This window comes from Pinus tabuliformis, chromosome 9, assembly GCF_031772625.1.
Source record: "Pinus tabuliformis cultivar Carrire ecotype Pingquan chromosome 9, CPIR1, whole genome shotgun sequence".
Lineage (NCBI taxonomy): Eukaryota > Viridiplantae > Streptophyta > Pinopsida > Pinales > Pinaceae > Pinus > Pinus tabuliformis.
This window is the reverse complement of record NC_142307.1, coordinates 1,492,203,040-1,492,229,281: the sequence shown is the minus strand read 5'-3', so window position 1 is coordinate 1,492,229,281 and position 26,242 is coordinate 1,492,203,040. Positions and strand designations below refer to the sequence as shown.

At 37.0% G+C, this 26,242-nt stretch overlaps 1 pseudogene across 1 annotated transcript; it reads left to right on the top strand.

Moving 5' to 3' along the window:
• The first annotated feature begins 817 nt into the window (after window positions 1-817).
• On the top strand, window positions 818-26,234 carry LOC149154260 (non-specific phospholipase C2-like; annotated as a pseudogene). Its single transcript, XR_016263347.1, has 4 exons — window positions 818-2,071; window positions 2,167-2,343; window positions 2,450-2,640; window positions 26,112-26,234. The product of XR_016263347.1 is annotated as a non-specific phospholipase C2-like (transcript).
• Window positions 26,235-26,242: the final 8 nt, after the last annotated feature.

The window sequence follows — 26,242 nt, the reverse complement described above, 5'->3', positions numbered from 1 at the left end:
TGTATATCCTTAACTTTCTTATATGTGCATATTTTCCGTATATGCACGTCGTTTATGTATCTGCATCGTATATGCGCAAATTCCATATACAGAAATTGCGCATATACGGAAATTGTGCATATACGGAAGATATGCGCATATCTTCCGTATATGCACAATTTCTGTATATGCGCAATTTCTGTATATGGAATTTGCGCATATACGATGCAGATACATAAACGACGTGCATATATGGAAGATATGCACATATAAGAAAGTTAGGGATATACAGAAGATATTCGCGCATATCTTCCATATATACATAACTTTCGTATATGCGCAAATTCCATATACAGAAATTACGCATATACGGAAATTGTGCATATATGCAATATATGCACAACTTCCTTATATTGTATATGTGCATCTACCGTATATGCGCAACTTCCGTATATACACATATCTTTTGTATATGCGCAACTTCCGTATATTCGCATATCTTCCGTATATGCGTAAATTTCTTATATGTGCATATCTTCCGTGTATGTACGTCTTTTATATATGTGCATCTACCATATATGCGCAACTTCCATATAAAAAATTTGTACATATACGGAAATTGTGCATATACTGAAGATATGCGCATATCTTCCGTATATGCGTAATTTTCTTATATATGCATATCTTCCATATATGTACATCTTTTATGTATGTGCATCTACCGTACATGTGTAATTTCTATATATGGAAATTTTTCATATATGGAAATTGTGCATATACGGAAAATATGCGCATCTCTTTTGTATATGCGAAATTTTTCTCTATGCACATCGCTTTTGGAGAAGGACTCTGACATCAGTTTTGACTGTCAATTCGTGGACATAATTTCTCCGGCAAATACTTTCCGGGGATTGGGTTGATGTCTTTGTAAATCATCCATCCATGACTTATGCCAATGCGAGATGCATCATCCCCATGTGCATGATACATGTGAACTGATCCATGACTTATGCCAATGCAAGATGCATCATCCCCATGCGCATGATACATGTGAATTGAATTAATTTAAACCACTACCGAGATTTGAATTTTCCCAACAAGTTTTGAAATTTTCCCGCCCACATTATTTTGAATTTGGCCGTGGATGAAGCGGCTGAATCCACAAATCGATGCCTGCCCACATTATTTTGAATTTGGCCGTGGATGAAGCGGCTGAATCCACAAATCGATGGGGTTACCAGCCAGGAGTCGAATCCCATATCCACCACTGATCCCAATTCTGCGAGTCTTTTCTTCAAAGACGAGGCAGAGTATGTGGATCCGGATCTGGGGCACTCGTTTCAGGCCATACGAGACCAGATTTTTGGCTCCGAGAACACCTCCGCGGATCCTGCACCCATGAACAGATTCCTTGGGGGGTCCCAACATGTCTCAGACTGTCATGAATGGCTTCAGACCCGAGGTTGTTCCCGTATATAACACTCTCGTAAGTGAGTTCGCAGTATTCGATCGGTGGTTTGCTTCGGTACCGGCCTCGACTCAACCCAACAGACTCTACGTTCATTCTACGACTTCCCATGGAGCCACCAGCAATATCCCCAAGTTGTTGGCCAACGGATACCCACAGAAAACCATCTTTGAATCAATAGACGAGTCGGGTTTGTCGTTCGGGATTTATTACCAGAACATCCCGGCCACTCTGTTCTACAGAAATCTCAGAAAACTCAAGTATATTGGCGATTTCCACTCCTACTCGGCTCAATTCAAGGCCCATGCCAGGAATGGGAAGTTGCCCAATTATGTGGTTGTGGAGCAGCGCTACATGGATTCCAAGCTCTTCCCTGCCAACGATGACCATCCTTCGCACGATGTAGCCGAGGGCCAGAAATTCATGAAGGAGGTGTACGAGACGCTCAGATCCAGCCCTCAGTGGAATGAGACGTTGTTCCTTATAACTTATGACGAGCACGGCAGATTCTTCGATCACATTCCCACGACATTATCGACCCTGACCCCTTCTTTTTCAAATTCGACAGGTTAGGGGTTCGAGTCCCCACTATCATGATTTCGCCATGGATTGACAAAGGAACAGGTTTCGACTCTCTTGGCGCTATCTTCTTCCCTTCATCCATAATTCGATTATTTTCCATAACATTGAGTATTATATTAAATAAATTGTTGTTGTAGTGGTACATGGGGCTAACGGACCATATCCATCGTCTCAGTTTGAGCATTCATCCATTGCTGCAACAGTCAAGAAGTTATTCAATCTACAGTCCGATTTCCTGAGCAAGAGAGACGCCTGGGTTGGAACTTTCGAAGTTGTCGTACAGAAGCGCAGCAGCCCAAGAACAAACTGCCCAGGTACTCTAGGACCTAACAAATCTTCTTCTCACCATAACTAATTGTTGATCGAATTAGGCTCTGCCCAAACTTAGTAGTTTCGATCTAGTTTTTTATGGCCTTGCAGAGACACTGTCGGACCCTCCAAAGATAAGGCAGAGCGAAGCGAACGAGGAAGTGAAGTTAAGTGAGTTTTAGGAGGAACTGCTGCAGCTGGCAGCTCAATTGAATGGAGATTATACTCTCAGGAGTCATCTAGAGGAGATCAGGAAGAAAATGAATGTGAGAGAGGGTAACAAATACATTGAGTATTCTTCCGTATATGCACATATCTTCCGTATATGCACAATTTCCATATATGTGCAATTTTTGTATATGTGTTATAGACATTTTTGTGCCTTACAGCATTGAGCATGAAATGTCCATAATCTAAGGGATCCAAAGTCCCTAAACATGTTGTTCCTACTCCTAGAGGAACAAGGCTAACAAACCACAGCAATTCACAGAAGTTCCCCACCTGAAACTGCTAAAAAAAAAGTCAATTCAGGATCATTTCAGTCGCTACACTAGCTGTTTGCACTGAATGTGAAAGCCAACATTGGCTACCTGCGTTGAATGTCAACTGGAACAAAGGCTACCTGCGCTGAACGAGAATGGACAAGTGGCAGGCTCATTTCTCAAGGTGTCAAAACCCAGGAAGCTTCCAAAATGACACTTGCCTCAGGGAATTCGACTGGTGATGAGTAAGAGGTTCCAAATCTCCAAGTGGAAGCAAGAACCTCCAAGTGGACTCAAGAACTGATAGAGGGAGAGGACACTAGTCAGATCTCAAGCAGACTCATCCTCTCTCCAAACATCTATATATGGATCTCTCCTCCATGAGATCCAGAGGCTGGAATTTTGTTATTGCAAAGAATTGCTGTTGATTTGAGACTGGAATCATTGGGTGCTTAATGCTTTGAAGGGGCTGAAGATAGGAATTCCATTTGCTGGGAAGGAGATGCTGGATTGGAGCCCTCTGGGTTGTATCTCTTCTTGAACCTTGTTATTCATCAATAAAGCTATCTTGGTTTCTCCTATATGCTGATGTATTTTGATGTATGAATGTATTAGTGTATTTGGTTTATTTCGAATCCTAAACTAGTTATGAATGTGAACATCTGTCTTTGTGTAGTGTTCTTCTCTTGTCTCAAGTAGCTGTTCTCTTGTCGCAAGTAGCTGTTCTCTTGTGATCTTGCAGGAAGTTGTAGCTGGAGAAGCAAGAAGGCAAGTAGCTGTGAACACCCAAAGAGAAGGGAGATTGGATCGAGGGACAAACGGAAGACACCGGTAAGTCTATTGATCTCTCTTCTTTCACATTTCATAAAGGAAGAAACCAGTATAGCTGTACTCGTTTGTTGCTAAGGCACTGTCACACCTTAGGTGGATAGGATCGTCCTGCGTAGGCATTTTTCCCCACAACAAATTGGCGACTCAACTGGGGAAGATCTATTTAGTCATTTTATTTGTGTTTCTATCATTTGTTTGTTTCATAGACTTGACAGTAACAATCGAATTGCATCTTTCCCGGATGCAAAGTAGACAATTGCTGCTTTGATCCAATTGTTAGACTTGTCTATGATCTTAACAATGGATTCACAAATGATTTGATGATCCTTGTGATAGATCTTAGTAGCCCCTCAAAGCATCCCTTTGATTGTACCTTGCTTGTTGCTTTTATTTGGCCTAAAACAGTGAATTAAATAGAAATTTGTGACCCAGAACCTGAGAGAAATGAGAGTTTCTCCTTCAGCGCAGACCCAGTGAAGGGATTCTGCATTTCAATGCAGGTCCCGTGAAGGCTACCTGCGCTGAATGTCAAAACCCCTGTGTTAAGGTTGCGTTGAACCAGTTTGTCCTTGTGCAGCTGGGGTTATCTGTTCTGTTTTGCCTTGTTTTGATCTCTGATTTTTGCAGCCTGTAACCAGCATAGGTACCAGTCTGATAACTCCTTTTCTCTGCTTAGATTCCGCCTCCTTTTGTACAAAAAGACTGTGAGTGTTTTTATGTGTTTGTGGCATCATTTACAGTTTTCCTTTACATGAGTGAAATAGTCATCCTGTAGCCTTTGATTCAGATCTGTTGATTGTGATCTTAGAAGAGAGTTCATTGGCTGTTTGCAGATTGATTATACATTAGCTTTTGCTTATTGGTTTGAATTTGTCTCTTTTAAGTGTTGAAACAAGTCTTTATTTCGAAAATCGTTAAGTGTTGTAATCTCTTCTATCTTCTCTGATTTCGAAAAAGTAAACTTGTTTGTATTGATAATTTAAAAGCAAATTCAAAGTTGTACAAAAAGCTTTCTTTGTAGGCATCAATACTAAGAAGGCGGAAAACAAACACCTGCATTGTGCATTTTTCATTTGATAGTTTGCATGTTGGATTTAGGAAAAGTGCATTAGAGTGTGCTGATTGCTCTTTGAGAAAAGATGGTTTCTTTCTTTTCCCTTAGTAGCTAGGATTTTCAAAGTTGAAAAGATATAAAGCTTGCTTATCATCTTTAGACTGCATTTAGGAATTTGTATCATACATCTCGTGGTGAACCTTGAAAGGCAAACTTTAAAAAGATCAACCTAAAATAAATTGAATGAACTTAACAACGCTTTGCAACATAACGCACAACATAGAGGTCTAGGCTAGAGACGTGTTCCGGCGTCGTTAAGCCTGGTGACTGTCGATCTCATGGATGGTGGGTGATTCCTCCTGAGGGACGATAGCGCCAGTACGGATTGTGCTCCCACGTACCGTCGCATATATATTGGGAGACCCTTATAGGCATAAAACCTTTATCCTTAGGAAGCCGTGTCGGCCGCCCTACTGATCGCAATGCACTGAACACAGCATTCAGGAAGATCGACCGCCCGTACCCTAAAAAGTATTCTGCGGTTTTGCGAAAAGTTTGGCACACCCTCTACCTAGAACTCCAGAGCAGTTCCTTTTGGCCTTTTTCAGACTCTATAACGGAAAAAGTCCATCCGAGCATTTGTCACTTCGGGCTCATTAAAACATCGAAGGAGACTAGAGTCATCTTTAGCTTTTTCTCGACTCTTTAAAATTGAGAAAGCAAGTTGTGTCTAAGCGTCGTTAAAATTTATTTTAAACGGAACAATCACCCTTTAATTCCTGCGTTGATCTTTAGGTTGAAAAAATGGAGCACACCAACCAAGGAATTCCCCTTGGTGGAAATCCTAGTCCCTTCTCCTCTTGGGGAGATGTTGGTGCGCCCCACATGGCTACATTGTCGCTTCCAGGACTGACAATTGGCCTGCCAGTCTGGCTCTTTTCGACCAATGTCGTTCAGAACACCACCATTCCTGAACAGTCGAGTCAACAGTTAGACCAGACCAGAGTTGCCCTCCAGCCTTCTACTTCATCTTCCTCTCCTCCTTCCTCTTCTCTTGACGGAACTGGTAAAACAAAAAACCAAGTTCCTAAGGAGAAGAAGGAAAAGAAGAAGAAAGAAAAGAAGAAGAAGGAGCCAAAGGCGACTGGGGGAAAACAAGTGTCGTCTGACAAAAATCCACACACAGCACTGACCAGGCCTAAATCGCCATGTGTCATATGCAAGGGAGACCATTTCCACAAAGATTGTCCCTGTATCCCTCGAATACTAAGGGATTGGTCTCCCCGTTTGCACAATTCGGTAGCGTCGACCTCTGATAGCCATGTTGACAGCTCACCGTCGACTAGTGAAAGTGAAGTCCCAGGACAGAGAGGGAAAGCTAGATTTCCCTGCAAACTGTGTGAAGGCGATCACGCCATCCACCATTGTCCCTTCTTAGACGAGGCTAAAAGATTTCTAGAAGATCACCCGATTTTACGAGCGCAACTTCCTCCTGGATATCAAAAACTCCTGCCAAGTCCTTCACTAGTTGAGAACCCGGCTGACCCACCCAGGTGGTCAGCCGAAGCACCTATCATTGAAGATGAACCGTCTGGATCCATGCCTGACGAAAGTCAAAAGGTTGATACGGCAGTTGACCCGGTTTTGCCTTCAGAGGCTCTATCTTCGAATGATACCATCACAGAGGAGAATAAAGACGACACCGTCCAAATTCTCTTCATCAACACTGACCCTGATGAACAAGGGGGAAATGCCCCCATTCCTTTATCGCAGGAAGGAAGTTTGTCAGAGCGATATCCGGCCGTTTATTCGGTCCCACAACCAAGCAACCTAGTTTTATCCTTTGACTGGAACCAACTAGGCAGACCCCGGTTGCCAGCAAGCATACCATTCAGAATTATCGTTCAAATATACAGAATGGTAATGGCTAGCACTATTATTGATGAGGGGGCATCTGTGAGTATCCTTTCCTCTATTGCTTGGAAAGCGCTTGGCTCGCCAGCGCTTTTGCCTGAAATGAGAAATCTATCAGGCTTTGATAAAGTAACCAGTCGACCTTTAGGGATCCTCCCCAATGTGCCCATAACATTGAAAGGGAAGACCGTTCAAATGAACGTGGTGGTCGTTCAAGGACCCTTGGATTATAACCTACTCCTTGGACGAGACTATATATTGCATTGGAGCCATCATCTCCTCACTCTTTAGAGTAATGTGTTTTCCGCATGAAGGAAGAGTGCTCAAGCTCGTGGACCAACTTTCATTTCCTGGATCACGCATCGCAAATAGTCATGTACCATCCCTAAATGGTCTATTCACGCAAGAAGTGTCTCAACCCACGGTCCGTCCTCCTGATGAGCGCGAGTAATCCGGGAGGATATGACTGGAACCCAGGGGGCATGCGTCCTGGTCTGCTTCGGCAGGGAAGCTTTGGGTATAGAGTAGGTTTCCGCGGGAGAATATGACTAGTCTGTACCCCCTCCGTCTAGGAAGAGGGTTATTCTAGAATAAGATTCTTTTGTCAAAGTTATGTGAGTTGGCGGGCTACGTCGCTCACCTTTTTCTATTTCGGTAGCCATTGCCGAGGAAGTGTTTTGTTTGAAAGATTAACGAGACAATCTTTGGGTAACCTGAAAGAGGTAAGCCTCTCTCGTTAAAACGAATGTTTTGGCGGAAGAGAAGTAGAGGTAACCTTGAAACTCTGTTTTATACCTGGGGGCATGCAAACCTTTTGGAGTGCAAGCAAGGGGTGGCTATTTATTTTTTAAATTTTTAGGACCTCTAACCCTTTAAACTCGTAGGATTAGTCGTTTCTGAAATTGCATAAAGAAAGGATCCGGGGCAAAGCTTCGTGAGATGAAGCTCCATAAAAAATAGAATCTCAATGAGACACTCTTATCATATGACTGGTATATTGAGCAGTTTTAGCACAAAGTTCATGCTCGTTAAAAAATTAATGCAAGATCCGAGCAGTTTTAACGCGGACTTCATGCTCGTTAAAAAATAAACATAAGCAATGAGCAAGTGTTTCCACCAGCGTTTAAGCTCATTTTAAAATAAAAAATGAACCTACCCGGTAAATAACCACTGTGAATGTAATATCATCAGCCATTAAAGCCTTGGTCGTGTTTGCACCGTCACCTCCACTTTTCATTTTGCCGATCGTTCACCTCCATATGATTGTTTACCCATTTTGAGGAACAGCTGCGAAGACTGATTTCACCTAGCCATCCTTGTGACACTGCCGTGATTGGAAAATTCCAACCTGTACCTGGAATCAGCTGCTAACCCTGTTTATCACTCGTTCCTGAAAAGACGAGTCTTCTTTAAGCTCTTTTCAACTGACTCGTAAAATATGAAAAGATTGCCGAGTTTTGGCCTTCCAGCTCGATAAAGCGATCGGAAGAGCTATCCCTCCTCTAGATTTTAATCTTTTTGGACCTGGGGGATTATTGCACAAAAAGATCGAGCGCTTGTTTTGTTCGGCTCATTAAAACTATCGAAAACTCATCCCTTCTGTATTGTTTTATACTTTTTCGGACTTAAGGGATTAGATGACGAAAAAGAACTTTTGGAGTTAACTTTATGTACCTTTTCAGACTCTCTAAAAATGAAAAGGACCGAGTTATCCTTGTCGTTAGACTCGTTAAAATCATTAAATAGCGACAAACTTGTCTTTAGACGAGAACGAGTTTCACTATCGCTAGGCTCGTTAAAACATAGCGATGGGCTTGCCCGAAGGGCAGGTTATAGAACAAGCATATGTTATCCTCCTCAAGCTTGACAAAAATAAAGAGGTACTGGTCAGCAATGACTGGGGAAAAATTGGGAGAAACTAAAGAAAACTTTGATGGTAGCAAGTCGCTCTTGAACATGACACTTTTCCTCTGTACCACAATCGGGTTGGGTTCTTTCATTCACCGGTCACATCCATGGTCTCGCCATACCATCCATATTTGGGGTAATGCTACCGATCCATCGTATCAGTGTCGCCATATGTTCAAGAGAAGTCGTTTAGAAAAGTCAACCGTGTCCCATCCACTGCCATACATTATCCTTCATCCTTTCATGACCGCCACCCTGAATCATATGTCACAGATCGTTTTCACCTCCATTAAAATCATTAGCTCCGTTCCGTGTCACTGATGTGGGATTCATCAAGGCCCTCCTTTGACGGATCGCTTCTTGTCGACATCAGCTCATTATCCGAGAAGTTGATCTAGGAACAACCCCTTCAGTACTTTGAAGCTTGCATGCCACAATGGCAAGTTTCTCACTTCCGGCGACAGGTATACATCAATGACCGTCGACCGAAAGATTTTGCGTGGTGTTCGATGCCAAGTCCTTTATTCACACCATGTGAATTGTACTGCAGTACCTTGAGGGTCATTATCATTATCGGTGATTCCTCTCGCGCTTGTTAACGGTTTTCATCATTGACCGGTAATCAAGCGATGTCTTTCCATGTTCGACTTCAGAACATTTCTCACATGGATCGACTTGTACCTAGAGTGAAGATCGAACGAGTTTGAAGACCCCGGATCTAGTTTCATCCATCCGGGCTGCGATATATATTCAGGAAAGATAAAGACATTGACATGTACATCATTGCAGCAGATAATCATCCTACTCAAAGGATGATAATTTCATCAAAATTATCAGTCTACCATCAGACGATTGTCTGTTCTATGTACGGGAAAATGTATTTGTAAAGCTGAGCATGGGAATGCCCGCCTTAGCTAGATCATGAAAGCAGTATGAAAAATAATGTATTGTATTGTATCTTATTACAGGTCTCCTCCCAGCATTGGATGAACTTTGGATCCCCCTGATAAAGCATTTCGCCCGATAAATAACCTCATACTTTAGGGGGCAACTGTTATAGACATTTTTGTGCCTTACAACATTGAGCATGAAATGTCCATAATCTAAGGGATCCAAAGTCCCTAAACATGTTGTTCCTACCCCTAGAGGAACAAGGCTAACAAACCACAAAAATTCACAGAAGTTCTCCACCTGAAACTGCTCAAAAACAAGTCAATTCAGGATCATTTCAGTGGCTACACTAGCTGTTTGCACTGAATGTCAAAGCCAACACTGGCTACCTGCGTTGAATGTCAACTGGAACAAAGGCTACCTGCACTGAACGAGAATGGACAAGTGGCAAGCTCATTTCTCAAGGTGTCAAAACCCAGGAAGCTTCCAAAATGACACTTGCCTCAGGGAATTCGACTGGTGATGAGTAAGAGGTTCCAAATCTCCAAGTGGAAGCAAGAACCTCCAAGTGGACTCAAGAACTGATAGAGGGAGAGGACACTAGTCAGATCTCAAGCTGACTCATCCTCTCTCCAAACATCTATATATGGATCTTTCCTCCATGAGATCCAGAGGCTGGAATTTTGTTATTGCAAAGAATTGATGTTGGTTTGAGACTGGAATCATTGGGTGCTTAATGCTTTGAAGGGGCTGAAGATAGGAATTCCATTTGCTGGGAAGGAGATGCTGGATTGGAGCCCTCTAGGTTGTATCTCTTCCTGAACCTTGTTATTCATCAATAAAGCTATCTTGGTTTCTCCTATATGCTGATGTATTTTGATGTATGAATGTATTAGTGTATTTGGTTTATTTCTAATCCTAAACTAGTTATGAATGTGAACATTTGTCTTTGTGTAGTGTTCTTCTCTTGTCTCAAGTAGTTGTTCTCTTGTCGCAAGTAGTTGTTCTCTTGTGATCTTGCAGGAAGTTGTAGCTGGAGAAGCAAGAAGGCAAGTAGCTGTGAACACCCAAAGAGAAGGGAGATTGGATCGAGGGACAAACGAAAGACATCGGTAAGTCTATTGATCTCTCTTATTTCACATTTCATAAAGGAAGAAACCAGTATAGCTGTACTCGTTTGTTGCTAAGGCACTGTCACACCTTAGGTGGATAGGATCGTCCTGCGTAGGCATTTTTCCGCACAACAATATGAAAGTTGCACATATACGGTAGATGCACATATATAAAAGACGTGCATACACGGAAGATATGCACATATAAGAAATTTATGCATATACAGAAGATATGCGAATATACGGAAGTTGCGCATATACGAATGATGTGCGCATATATTGTGTATATGCACAATTTCCGTATATGCGTAATTTCTGTATATGGAATTTGTGCATATACGAAAGTTATGTATATACGAAAGATATGCGCGAATATCTTCCGTATATCCCTAACTTTCTTATATGTGCATATCTTCCGTATATGCACGTCGTTTATGTATCTGCATCGTATATGCACAAATTCCATATACAGAAATTGCGCATATACGGAAATTATGTATATACGGAAGATATGCGCATATCTTCCGTATATGCACAATTTCCGTATATGCGCAATTTCTGTATATGGAATTTGTGCATATACGATGCAGATACATAAACGACGTGCATATATGGAAGATATGCACATATAAGAAAGTTAGGGATATACGGAAGATATGCGCATATCTTCCGTATATGCACAGTTTCCATATATGCGCAATTTCTGTATATGGAAATTGCGCATATACGGAAATTGTGCATATACGGAAGATATGTGCATATCTTCCGTATATACATAACTTTCTTATATGTGCACATTTCCGTATACGTGCAATTTCAGTATATGGAAGTTGCACATATACTGTAGATTCACATATATAAAAGACATGCATATACGGAAGATATGCGAATATACGGAAGTTGCGCATATACGGAAGATATGTGCATATACGGAAGTTGCGCATATACAAAAGATGCATATATACAAAAGTTATATATACTAAAGTTTCACATACATGGAGGTTATGTGTATATACGGAAGTTGCACATATACCTGGAAGATATGTGCATATAGAAAAATTTCGCATATACAAAAGATATGCGCATATCTTCCGTATATGCACGTCGTTTATGTATCTTCATCGTATATGCGAAAATTCCATATACAGAAATTGCGCATATACGGAAACTATGTATATACGGAAGATATGCGCATATCTTCCGTATATGCACAATTTTCGTATATGCGCAATTTCTGTATATGGAATTTGCGCATATACGATGCATATACATAAACGACGTGTATATACAGAAGATATGCACATATAAGAAAGTTAGGGATATACGAAAGATATGCGCATATCTTCCGTATATGCACAATTTCCGTATATGCGCAATTTCTGTATATGGAAATTGCGCATATACAGAAATTGTGCATATACGGAAGATATGTGCATATCTTCTGTATATACATAACTTTCTTATATGTGCACATTTCCGTATACGTGCAATTTCAGTATATGGAAGTTGCGCATATACTGTAGATTCACATATATAAAAGACATGCATATACGGAAGATATGCAAATATACGAAAGTTGCGCATATATGGAAGATATGTGCATATACAGAAGTTGCGCATATACAAAAGATACATATATACAAAAGTTATATATACTAAAGTTTCACATACATGGAGGTTATGTGTATATACGGAAGTTGCACATATACCTGGAAGATATGTGCATATAGAAAAAATTCGCATATACAAAAGATATGCGCATATCTTTCGTATATGCACAATTTCCGTATATGAAAAATTTCCATATATGGAAGCTGCACATGTACGGTAGATGCACACACATAAAAGATGTACATATATGGAAGATATGCATATATAAGAAAGTTACGCATATACGGAAGATATGCACATATCTTCCGTATATGCACAATTTTTGTATATGGAAGTTGCGCATATACAGTAGATGCACATATATAAAAGACGTGCATACACGGAAGATATGTACATATAAGAAATTTACGCATATACGGAAGATATGCGAATATACGGAAGTTGCGCATAAATGGAAAATATGCACCATATACGGTAGATGCACATATACAATATACGGAATTTGTGCATATACGAATGATATTGTGTATATGCACAATTTCCGTATATGCGTAATTTTTGTATATGAAATTTGCGCATCTACGAAAGTTATGTATATACGGAAGATATGCGCGAATATTTTCCGTATATCCCTAACTTTCTTATATATGCATATCTTCCGTATATGCACGTCGTTTATGTATCTGCATCATATATGTGCAAATTCCATATACAGAAATTGCGCATATACAGAAATTATGTATATACGGAAGATATGCTAGAAAAAATATTTTTATAATAAATTTGGAAGAGATTTTAAAATATAATTTAATAAAAACTTTGAAAATTGAGTATAAAAAACCGTGCTATTTTTAAAATTTAATTAGAAATGAATCTCCACCCCACAATTTTTTATGAGATTCTTTTAAAATTTAAATAGAAATGAATCTTTGCCCTACAATTTATGTGACTCTCTATATTTTATGGATGATGGAGTCAACCATTTGACAATGTGTAGATGTTTTTGATAGGGAAGCAGGCAGAAAACTTAGGAGAGAATAGCTTCAAGGCCCACAAACATTAAAATTATTTTTTTTAAACAATTTTCCAATGAAATGGAATGATTTTTTTTTTTGAAATTTCATTCTTGTTCAAATTTCAATGTCAGCATTGTGGTAATATATGCACTACTCTGGTTCACTAGGATTTGTTATTTGATCTACTATGATTTTTTGAGAATAGGTAAAGTCTTATATAAGTGGTTTGTTATAGCTATATCGTGAATGGTTAAATTCATTCCATATAATTTTTTCTTACTAAGCATTTATATGATGAATATTTCTTGTTCTTTTGAATGGATTTGGAAGATATTTCCCCCATAAAAAATTATATAAATAGAATGAATTTATATCAATTTTTTCAACACTCACATGATTACTTCATATATTCCCTTTATATATTAACATTATAATAAAAATTTATTTATATTTGATAATATATTGATAATAAATAATAAATTATTAACTATGCATACACATACTTTATATTAATAAAAATATTGATAATAGGGATGTAATTGTGTAATTCATTAATGTTTTAACAATAATTACCATTATATAAAATTTATAGTATAATATTATACATTTATGTATAAATGGTTTGTTATAGCTATATGGTGAATGGTTAAATTCATTCCATATAATTTTTTCTTACTAAGCATTTATATGATGAATATTTCTTGTTCTTTTGAATGAATTTCGAAGATAGTTCCCTCATAAAAAACTTATATAAATAGAATGAATTTATATCAATTTTTTCAACACTCACGTGATTACTTCATATATTCCCTTTATATATTAACATTATAGTAAAAATGTATTTATATTTGATAATATATTGATAATAAATAATAAATTATTAACTATGCATACACATACTTTATGTTAATAAGATATTGATAATAGGGATGTAATTGTGTAATACATTAAGGTATTAACAACAATTACCATTATATAAAATTTATAGTATAATATTATACATTTATGTATTCCTGTTTATTTATCAAATTTTAATTTGGTTTGATATTTAAGTATTTATATTAAAAAAATGCTACTTGGTTGTATTTAGTTGGAGTGGTAAAGATAAACTACCAAAATTATTCTAAAATGATTCATCTTTATATGTTGGAATAAAATAACATAATAAAAAACTTAATATAAACATAAAAATAATAAAAATTTCTATTTAATAGAAGGTTTAAGGTGAAATTCAATTCATATGAAATTTCTAAAGATGATAGTTCATTTTATTTATAACACTTTTGAAAAAAATAACAATCGTTTTTATATATAAAGTTTACATTCAAATAAATAAAAAATGGATACATTTTTATCTTTATAATCATAATTATAAGGAAATTTTATAATCTAAAGATAAAAATATTTTTCACGTATTAACATATAAATTTAATTGAACAATTATTAACACTTTTTATGTAAAGTAATGCATTCAAGAAATATATGCATCTTTAAATACATGAATTGTATATAATATTTCGTAAATAAAAGTCATATCTTTTTGCATTTTTTTATCACTAGCTCTTCAATGAATCAAATTCTATCTTGAATATCATAGATTTATACCCATCCATAGTGCATAGAAACACCAACAAAAATGTGACTAAACTATATATAATATTCCAAAGATTGATAACCTTTTAAATAACATTTGTTATAAAACAAATTTTACTTAACCCAAGATCAAATTTAGCAAGATTTTGTCAAAACTTTTGATGTTAAAAACTGATAAAGATATATGCCTGATTGGAGGGAGCACATGTAATATTACACAAACAAAAACTCATACTTTATATATCTAAATAAAACGAGTTCTCATTAAACAAAATGTACCTTTTGTGTTTTAGGTGCCAAAAGTATTGGTATTCAAAACATTTAAAACAAAATAAAAGAAAGTTAATATATTAAAACTGTCCTTGTAGCCCCTTTATAGACAAAACAATGGCTAAAGTTCTATTTTTGTAGCCTAAGTCATTTAAACTTGGAATGTTTAGACTTCAAAGTAGCAAACCTAGTGGGTTTAGTGAGAGCAATGCTAGTTGAGCATATATGCTCTATGTATTGTTTGCGTGACTTGAACCCACATGCTTTCAAGTCCTTTGGCATGATTTTGGTCCTTTTAACCATAGCATCAACATTTATCTTTTTTGTTTTCTGTGGAAATTAAAACATTATCAATAAATATCAAAATCCACATAGATATAATGAAAATATGGGGACCATGTAACGAATATGAAAAGACAATGCATTAACTAGCTATCAATAAATATCAAAATCCATATAGATATAATGAAAATATGGGGAACATGTAACGAATATGAAAAGACAATGCATTAACTAGTCATAAAAAATATGTCAATGTTATTATGAGGTAAGATATATAGTTTATAACTTACCTCTCTTAAATTATCTTTAAGTCTAGATGAATGTCGCAATGGTTGAGGAGAATGTGATTTTTGCTGACTATCATGTCCACCATCATACATGTGCAAAGGTGTTTTAGGAGATGTATATTCATTACTTTGAACATTAGATTATACATAGATATAAGTGTGTGATGCAAATAGAATTAAATGTAAAAATATGATAAAATTATAGGAGTATAAATAAATATAATCTTACTTTGCATTGTGACATTGGATGTGAAGATGGTTGTAGAATTTGAACCATTTCATTTCCATTCTTCTTAAGGCTCCAACAATCTTCACGGGTTTTCGTTGATTGCAATGGTTCCAAAGGGAACACCTGCACCGTAAATAAGAAATAACACACACACACATATATAATAAAAACAAATCAAGGATAACAATACAGAATATAGAACATCCATTTCTCATCCCATCATTATGGTAAAACATAACAATTTATATATTAATGTTTTTTGTGGAATAGGTTATATCGATTAAAAACTTACTGGCCAATAACCCCTTGAAAACCTTGAAATCTAGGCAAGCGTCGTAATAGTTGGTAGCTTGAATTTAGGGAATTTTGTTGATTAGGCTATGCATATCAATAACAACGAGAAATTAGTATACAATTATAATAAATATAAATATTATTTAATGTTAAAATGTCTAAAAAATTAATATATGCAAAAAATAATTAGAGTCTAAAGAATTAATATATTCACCCTAGGGCTACCCCCCTTGACTTGTCTATGAGAGAGTCTAAACAGAGTGAGTAAGGATTAGAGTGACAACGCTTACTCTGAGTGTTGTCGCGGTGCCTAGACACTTTGTGTGACAACAGAGCTCACAAGAAGAAGCAATACAAGGTTGACTTAAAAGTCTGATGGCGAACTTTGGTAATTGTGGTGCCTCTGTGCCACAATCTATACACCAATGAGCTATAAAAAAATAACAAAAAAATTTATCAGTTTGCAATGCCAAACATATAAAAGAGAACTAGCAAAATTACAAGCTAAGCTCTAACAATTTGCACTTACGAGGCATTTTCTTGCCTTCAGACGTTGGCTTGAGCTGAATCCAGATATCACAGATGCTTCTTTGTACATATCTTGTTGTATGTTGATTTTGTCTTGAATATCTTGATCCGGAAACATCTTCTCAATGCAAATCATGACACCTCTTATCACCCTTGGGATCTTCGTGAATGTTAGATCCCTCATTATGGAATAATCTCAGATTTAGATATACTCCTACTACATGCAATGGTGAATGTACTTTCCTATCCCACCTGGAATCAATAATTTGTCATAAGGGAGATATTTAGATTCATTTCCCTTATAGAAAGTCTTGATGGCCTCTTTGGCCCTGTCCATGCCCTCATAAATATATCCCATTGCGAGTTTCTCTCCAACCATAAATCTCAAGAATTTCATAAGGGGCTCAATGAAGCTAACAATCTCAGTGACTTGTTCCACAATCTATCACCAAAGACTGATGCTTTTGATGAAAAGAGATTTTGGGGTAAGGCCAAAACCCCTTTTCTTTACAATATTCGATCCTGGGACCTATGGGTTATGAGCCCATTACTTATCGGAAGCGTTTCATAAGGCTTTAAGCCTTTAAAACCTGTGGACCATACAACTATCGGAAATACATAGGAATGCATAGAAACACATGGAAAATCTGCTCTGAACCCTTTGTTCGGACTTCAAAAACAATTCACCTGGATCTATATATCCGTCGGGTCCGCTCTTCGCTCCGACCCTTTCCGCTGCTCCGATCTCCTGAACTCCGATCACCGATTTATCGCTATCGGCGTATCGGCGTTCCACCACATCGGCACTATCACAACATCCATTACTGTTAGCCCTTTGACCTCTCCGATTGTGATCAATGATTAGATTTGGACTGTCGATCTGGCTTCCGATCCGACGGTCCATGTTCCATCGCATCATCGCGATCGCAATTATTCAAGACCCATTCCAATTAGTTCAATGCATCGGTCCGATATGTCTATAAAATTTCAGGTCCGGATCTCAAACTCGGACTATGTTTTTGCTGTTTCTTAGTGTAACTGGAATTCGGCTTGCCTTCGATGGATTTATGCACTTAACACAGTTTCTGCCATACTCTGCTATGACACGCACAACATTCATTAATATATATCTTTGAATCGCCATCGATCCTACAGTGATCAATGGTCGATCAACACGCATACAAACGGGATTCAAGACACCAATGCATATATACACAGTATAACTGGAAAAGGCGTAAAATACACAGACACGCGTAAATCCACACAACACACATATTTCTATTATACATATACAGACTTCTATTACAGCCTAAGGCATTTCAGCCTTGGAACAAGTCCCCCTTCAACTACATTGTGTCGATCTTTGTTTCTACAAATCTTTATCAATCGCTCTATATCCTCTCTGTCTCTGTCTCATTACATATATATAGAACACGTAGGTTCATCAGTTTCTAAGAAACATTGGAATGGATCACTGAAAGGATCCGATCAATCCTCTCCTTAATCTTCTCTAACAAATCACTAACAACTCCCTAATCTTCCGTTATGCACACATATGGCAGATTACCTTAAGTCTCCTCGAGACTTTTATCCATTCCATCATTTACTCTGTTTTGAACAGAATTGTCCCCTGTTTTTCTCGATGGTCCACATCTCCTCCTTCTCCGCTTTGGATTCCTCCTTTAATTAAGGGGGGTTAGATGCTCCTGCATCAGACTCCCGAGGCACAAAAATTTATGACCTCCTGGTCATATGCTTCTCCTTGTCCTTAGCAATTCTACCCACTTTTCAGTGGAATTGCCTTCATCTTCTGTGAGCTACAACTGACCTCTGCAGTAACAGTCTTCCTCTATTACATGATACCTCACCAAGCTCTCATCGCTCAATCTTTTGGCATCCTTCTAGTTCTCTTCTCTGGAACCAATTGAGCACACCTTGCTCTAGGTTGTTGCAAGTCTTCTCACCTTCCACTGCCACTATCTGCACGACAGTAAGATCACAAACTCTCCAGATTTCAACAACTCTACCTCCTTTCCCTTCTTCCTTATCGCAGGAAAACTTTCCCTGCTGTGATACCACTTGATGAAAAGAAATTTTGGGGTAAGGCCAAAACCCCTTTCCTTTACAATATTCGATCCTGGGACCTATGGGTTATGAGCCCATTACTTATCGGAAGCGTTTCATAAGGCTTTAAGCCTTTAAAACCCGCAGACCATACAACTATCGGAAATACACGGGAATGCAGAGAAACACATGGAAACTCCGCTCTAAACCCTTTGTTCGGACTTCAAAAACAATTCACCCAGATCTATATATTCGTCGGGTTTACTCTTCGCTTCGACCCTTTCTTCTACTCCGATCTCTCGACCTTCGATCAACGATTTATCACTATCGGCGTATCGGCGTTCCACCACTATTTCTGCATTTTCACCTCCTCATCATTCCATACTTCTACTAGAACTTGTTGCTTAGGATTCTGTGTTGTATCTAGCCCTTTGCATCAAATTCCCCCCATTCTTTCCTCCTCTTCATTTTTACTACAACGCCAATATTTAAGTTTCCTATTGTTGTGTCAGCCACCAGAACCAAGACCTTTCTCTTTGAGATTAGCCATATTTTCCCCCTGAGTATTTAGATCTATGAGTTTGCTTGAGTTTACCTTGTTGGAGGACAATTGAACCAAGCCCTTGAATTATCTCTTTTAAATTACGTGACATATGGAGTGCAGCAGAAATCCCTCAGATAATCTTCAAAAGAACTCCTCTCTTTAAGATGCCCTAGGCACTGGTCTGCTATCAACCCAGAGGTTGTCTCTAGGAGGCTTCTATATCTTCTGAAGAAATTGAGCGACAGGTGATAGAAAAAGTGACAACAGTACTTGCATGCAATTTTGTGTAACCACGACCTCTGGATATTAACATACACCTTCTGGTCTTCCATATTTTCTTTCAAGGTCCTTGCTGAGAAAATTTTATTCACCTTCTGCCATGTGAGATATGATTCCTTTTCTACATATAGTTGAGTGTCTGAGCATACTGGAAAGTAAACTAGTGTAATCTCAACTGCCTCCCTGGTACTTCTCTTTGTGGTATCTTTTGAAGCAACTCTCTTAGGTGCCATGATAACAGTGAATGATGAAGAGAAATGGCCAACACCTGTAATACCCAAGAGAGGAAAAAGCACTCATGGCAGACAATAAATTAGCTTCAACAAAACAACTTACAAAGCAAGATCAGGCACAACCACATGCATTGACTAGGAAAATTGTGCAATTCTAGAAGTGAAGGGAGGGAGATTGTTTGTGGGAACTACACATTGTGCAATCTCAATAGCCAGTGATGCAGCTTGAGGCTAGAGATGGAACAATTCACAGTCCAACCTAGGCAGATTGTGGGAGAGCCTATGCATCTCAAAGTCTCAGTGGCCAAGGTGGTAGACCCGAGCCTTGGAATATGCATTATTTTCGTATATGCGCAATTTCTATATATGGAATTTGCACATATACGATGCAGATACATAAAAGACATGTACATATGGAAGATATGCACATATAAGAAAGTGACAGATATATAGAAGATATGCGCATATCTTCCGTATATGCACAATTTCCATATGTGCACAAAAATGCAGCCTCTATATAGGCGCAACCTCTGTATATACACATCTTCTATATATACGCAACTTCCGTATATGCACATATCTTCTATATATGGATAAACTTTTGTATTTGCACATATATGAAAGTTGTGCATATACAAAAGAGATGCACATATATGGAAGTTGCACATATACAAAAGATATGTGATACAGAATATGTGCACATCTTTAGTATATGCGTAACTTTTGTATATGTGTATATCTTCCATATATGCACTTATTTAGTATATGTTCATTTCTTCCGTATATGTTCATATTTGGAAGTTTCACATTTATAATAGATGTGCATATACAATAGATGTGCATATACAGAAGAGATGTGCATATACGAAAGTTGCGCATATACGGAAGAGATGTGCATATATGGAAGTAATCTCTGCTTCCCTTGCGTCTTGTAGGCGAACCTGGGCTAGCATATGAAAGTCTTCTTACACACTTGTGTTTTCCACCTCCCTTTAGTCACACATAATGTAGTAGGAGAAAGAGTAAGCGGCCCATTATCCGCACATCATTTCTTTTTCATGCAAGGAACAATTGAAATATAGTGTAATTAGGAAGATCTCTCATTCTTGGACTTTGATACATCCCTTCAGATTAAGGGGGGAATGTTAGATATCTAATCCTCTGCTGATGGTTTGTGTAGTTTCCATCATCAAGGTTGGGTTGTCATCTAGAACTGTGCAGTTCTCAAGCTTAAGGTTGGCCTGCCAAGAGGGATTGCGCAATTTCTGGAGGCAAGGTTGGCCTGCCTCCCAAGATTGTGCAATTTCTGGAGGCAATCTCAGCAATGTTGCAAGGTGTAGTCAAAAGGTTGCTTGTAGCTGTAAAAGTTCAGATCAAGGTCGAAACAAAGAGTCACAATTACCATATAAAAAGATAAGTCTTGAACATACCATGAATACTTGACGACAATAGAAGATAAGCTTCTGTGGATAGAAATAAGGCTCCAAAATCAAAGCACAGGAAAAATTTTGGAGGATGGTTGTAGCAGCTACAATAGTCAGACATCACTAACACCAACCAGATCGGTCTCTACCCAAGTTTTCCAGGGCTCCAGAGCATTTGTCCCAACTATGGCTCCAGGAACTAATAACTCAACCCATAACCTTCCAGGGCTCCAGAGCGTTTGTCCAACCAAGGCTCCAGGACTAGTAACTCAACCCAAGTTGTTCCAAGGCTCCAGATCATTTGTTCCAACCAACGGCTCGAGGAACTAGTAACTCAACCCACAGCTATAAGGAACCTAGGCACCAATCAGAAACATGTGGAAAAACCCACAATACCATGGTTATCCAAGAAATGGAAAGGCTAGGAAAAAACACTATCAATCCAGGTAATCCTCCATGTCAATGACATATTATAACTAAATAACCAAATGCATATACCATGCATGCCAAAACTAACAAGGAAATCATACATGAAACTCGATACTTGCAAGGCAATCCCGTTGTAGTTGTTGATCCTTCTATCCCCTTGCCCTTTCTTACTTTTCCTTTGCCTTCTTTCTCCAAATCCATGAAAACTAGAGTGCTCCAAGCATGCTCCAAGATTTCTCTAAGTGTGCAAGATTATGAGAGAGAGAGAAAAAATAATGAGAGTGTCAAAGACTGAACTCACAAAACCCGTGAACTAATCCTCGGAATCCTTTTTATCATTGAGGCCTCTATTTTCTTCATTTTCCTTTATTTTTCCTTGAATTTTCCTCACATGCAATTCTATGACCTTTCATCTCCCTTTTCTCCTATTTTCCATTATTTTCATAAATAAATTCCAATTAATTCCACTTTGTCTTTGCCAATTCCCATAGTCATTAATTAATCACCAATGATCCCCATCACTATGTTTTACCAAAGATTCTGTTTGCAATATGTGTCGCGTGACCTTGGTTATTAGTTTTATTTATTTGCATAGGAAATCAACCAGGGGTTGTTACAGGAGCTCGGTCATAAGGTTAAATTACCCAAAGGATAAGACAATGGAGGTATGGTTAAGACGATAGTCAAAATCTATGAGGGGTTGGGTCAATGATTTGGAGAGATGTGGCCTGAGGGATACATGTTATGGAAAAATGGAACAAGTGGAAATTGGAAATGGCAGGAACATATTAATTGGACAATATCCATGGATTGGGTGTGATGGTAGGCATAGGATGTCTGCAGATCTAGTGGAATTTCTAAATTCTCACGATGTTTATTATATTGTAGTTGTGGCTAGATATGATCCCTCAGATGTTGATAATCATTTATGGGTGTCTACTCAAGATTTAAAGATCTTCCCTGTTTTTATAGGTGAATGGAATATTTTTTTTTATGAATTTGGGGAAAGCAGGTATTTTTTTAAATAGGGATGAAGAAGATAGTCTTTCTTGGTCTAAAAACAAGAAATGTGGGGTTATTTCAGCAAAGCATGGATACCATGCTTTGATTAAGCAAAATATGTCTTGTAATTCACAATGGTGGTTTGATTTAGTTTGGAAATGTCAAGGACTCCAGAAATGTCGTCTTGTTTATCGCTTCTCCTTGAAATGAATATTCTTAGTTGGGATTTTAAAAAGATGGGAAGGTCACGGATTTTGTATTTTATGTTGTCAGAACAGTGAATCTATTGACCATTTATTTGTTTTTTCCCTTTTGTTAAGACTATTTGGAAAGAGGTTTTGTTAGTCCTTAAAACAAAAGGTTGGTGGTTTGGAAATTCTGTTAAAGAAAGTTTGTGGCTTTAGGTTCAGAGATTTAGTTTGTCCTCTTTTAAATTTATCCCCACATTTATGATGTGGGGCATTTGATTAGGGATAAATAGTTTTTTTTTAGAATGATGTTGTATGCTCAACAATAATTGCACATAATTCTAGAGTTTCATTTTTGGAATATGTCAAGCCCTTGAAATCAAAGAAGATAAGAATTATAAGGGAGCTAGTGTTATTTGAAGGAAATGTATGGGGTTTCTTTGATGGTTGTTATCAAAGGGAGAATTGTGGGGTTGATGTTTCCATTCTATTCCCTAAGAATGTGGTTCTATAATGTTAGTTGGGCATTGGAAATGGAACGAACTTTGTTGCTGAGTTGATTGCTCTGTGGTGTGCTTTAAGGTTAGATTTGTGGAAGTAGGTGAAGGTTTTCAAACTAATTGGTGATTCTAAAATAATAGTGAGTTGGTTCAATGGAAAGGTGGATCTCCGAATCCTTCGCTTGGAATCATGGAAAAGGAAGATCCAGTTATTACAACAACGGTTTGAAGATCTTAAGATCCTTCACGATTACAAGGAGCATATTGTTCTTATAGATCTACTCTCAAAGGAAGCTTTAATTTTGGATGTTGGCATTTGTACCTGTTCTAAATTCCACAATAGTGTTATATTGTTAATTTTTTCCTTTAATCTCTTTAATCTTTCTTTTCCAATGACTAATTAGTCTTTTTTCTTTAAGTATAACTGAAACATAATTTAGATGTTAAAATAAAAATGTCTCATAAAAAAATCAAATAAACTACCATGTAACCAAAAACTTACACTTTTTTATTTCTATTCTAAAAATATAAAAAAAAACATATTTTTCCTTTTATAAAAACATAAATACATATTTGAATTTTAATTTCATTATTTTCATATATTAATTTTTAAATTTTTACATGGTAAAAGTGTTAAAGCTTATCTATTTCATATGGTTTGAAATATGGATATAACACCTAAGTTAAAATGCAATATACACCTATAGCAACTTACATACATTTTGAATTTTAAAAATGATCAAAAGAAGTTTTAATTTCTTTCCCTAGCTCAAAGTAAGGAGAAGAGATAATGAGCCCATGAGGCTGTGAAGAAATAATAACACTCACTGTAATTGAAATTTATTATTTTTTAAATTTAGTTACATAAATGCTTACATGTATTTCTATTGTTAAATAGAAGTTTCATTAACTTGACGTTAATGAACTCAAAGTTGTTATAGAATATCCAAGCTTATAAAAAATAAGAAATAAGTCTTCTCAAATCTATTTTAGGTAATTTTTCCGATCTTATTCCATTCAATGTATTTGGTATTTTTGTAACCTTCAAATTATTATATTATATTATATTTTTTATTTAATGAGATAACTTTCATATTTTTTTATTTTTAATTTGTTGTAAATATGATATATAAATATATTAAAATTTTTAATTGCAGTTATCAATAATTAGAAATATAAAATTAAAATAAATTATTTATATAATTAAGAGTTATTTTTATTTAGTTAAGACTTAAGTTAATGGTCCAAGAATCAAGGGTATCTGAGAGGAGTGAAAGCCTATCCTTTATGGACCACGAGTAAGTGGGTAATCCACGTGGTGTGGTTTTCCTTGAATAACAATGATGAGCTAGCTTGCATTCGTGGATAGCAAATAGTAACGGTTGTCCTCATTCTTGGTTTGACAATTCAGCTATAATAGGTTTTTCCACTATTTAAAAAGAAAAAATAAGAACAATAGAAATATGGGCTTGGAGTATTGTGCTGAAATTATTTTTTCTTGACTAAGAGCTACTCCGAACAATGATGAGTCAGCTTGCATTCATGGATAGCAAATAGTGATGGTTGTCCTCATTCTCAGTTTGACAATTCAGTTATAATAGATTTTTACACTATTTAAAAAAAAGGAACAATAAAAATATGGGCTTGGAGTATTGCCGTGAATTTTTTTTTCTTGGCTAAGAGCTAGACTTTTTCGGACGTAAGGAAATAAATTAAATGCCCAAGACCCAGAGGAAAGCCTAACCCTTTAAGGGCCACAAGTGGGTACTTACAAGTGGTGCGGTTTTCCTTGAATAATAGTGATGAGTCAACTAACATTTGAAGATAGCAACTAGTGATGATTGTCTCTATTACTGGTTTGACAACTAAATTAAGATAAATTTTTCCATTATTTAAAGAAAAAACACCAATAAAAATAATACAACAAAAATGATAATATCTCCATTTATGACTCATGTAAATATAAACTCATAATATTATCTGTTGCATAAAATTTGACACTTAAATTTCTGAATATGTACATGATTAGTTGAAAATCTATTTGTACACGACATAGTTTACAATCGAAGTAGACAGTAGTATCTAAAAGCAAAAAGACAAGCCCTGACTGCCAATATGACTCATATGTAAATATGAACTCAAAGATTTCGAATGTTATTGATACTGCCACTCATGATCTGGTTTGGAAAAGATTTAAAAATACAACTGAAGTGTGTAACAAGTACGAGGACAACAGGCCATCTTAACTTGATTGAACTTGTATAAATGATATTTGTGACGTAAAAAGCATATAAATCATAATTCTATTCGTACTACTAAAACATGAGTTTGCTGAATATGAAGTGATATAAACAATTATTCATTAGTCTCATAACATGAGTTTGCTGAAAATGAAGTGATATAAACAATTGTTCATTAGTCTCGTAGTGTCTCTTTCATGGATATAAATAATGCAGTTTTTTAGAAGTGTTTTTTAATTTTAAAAAACAACTCAACAATTAAATCCATAATCCATGGGATCGAGCGAAAGGATTTTAATTTTAAAAAGCAACTCAACAATTAAATCCATGGATCAAGAGAAAGGGTAAGAGGTACTGGAAATCTGCTATGTGCAACAAAATTTCTGATTGTTTTTGTACATGTCCACAATATTCATACAATTGACAATCAACGTGCTAATCACTACAACTAAAGCCCATTCATGATTTCATTGCCAAACCCAAAGGCAGCAAAAACAGTTTGAATAAAATATTCAAAAGAACTTATCGTACACTTTAACTCATCCTCTACATTTTGTACTTGTTATAGCCATCAACATGCAAATCACTTAATAAGCAGAAAAGCGCCGGATCTGCACGGATCCCCTGTTTTTCTTGCTTTCTGGCTCTTCTCAGGTTGAAAAACTGTTCTGTGGACGATCTTCTTCTTTGAAGTGTTGA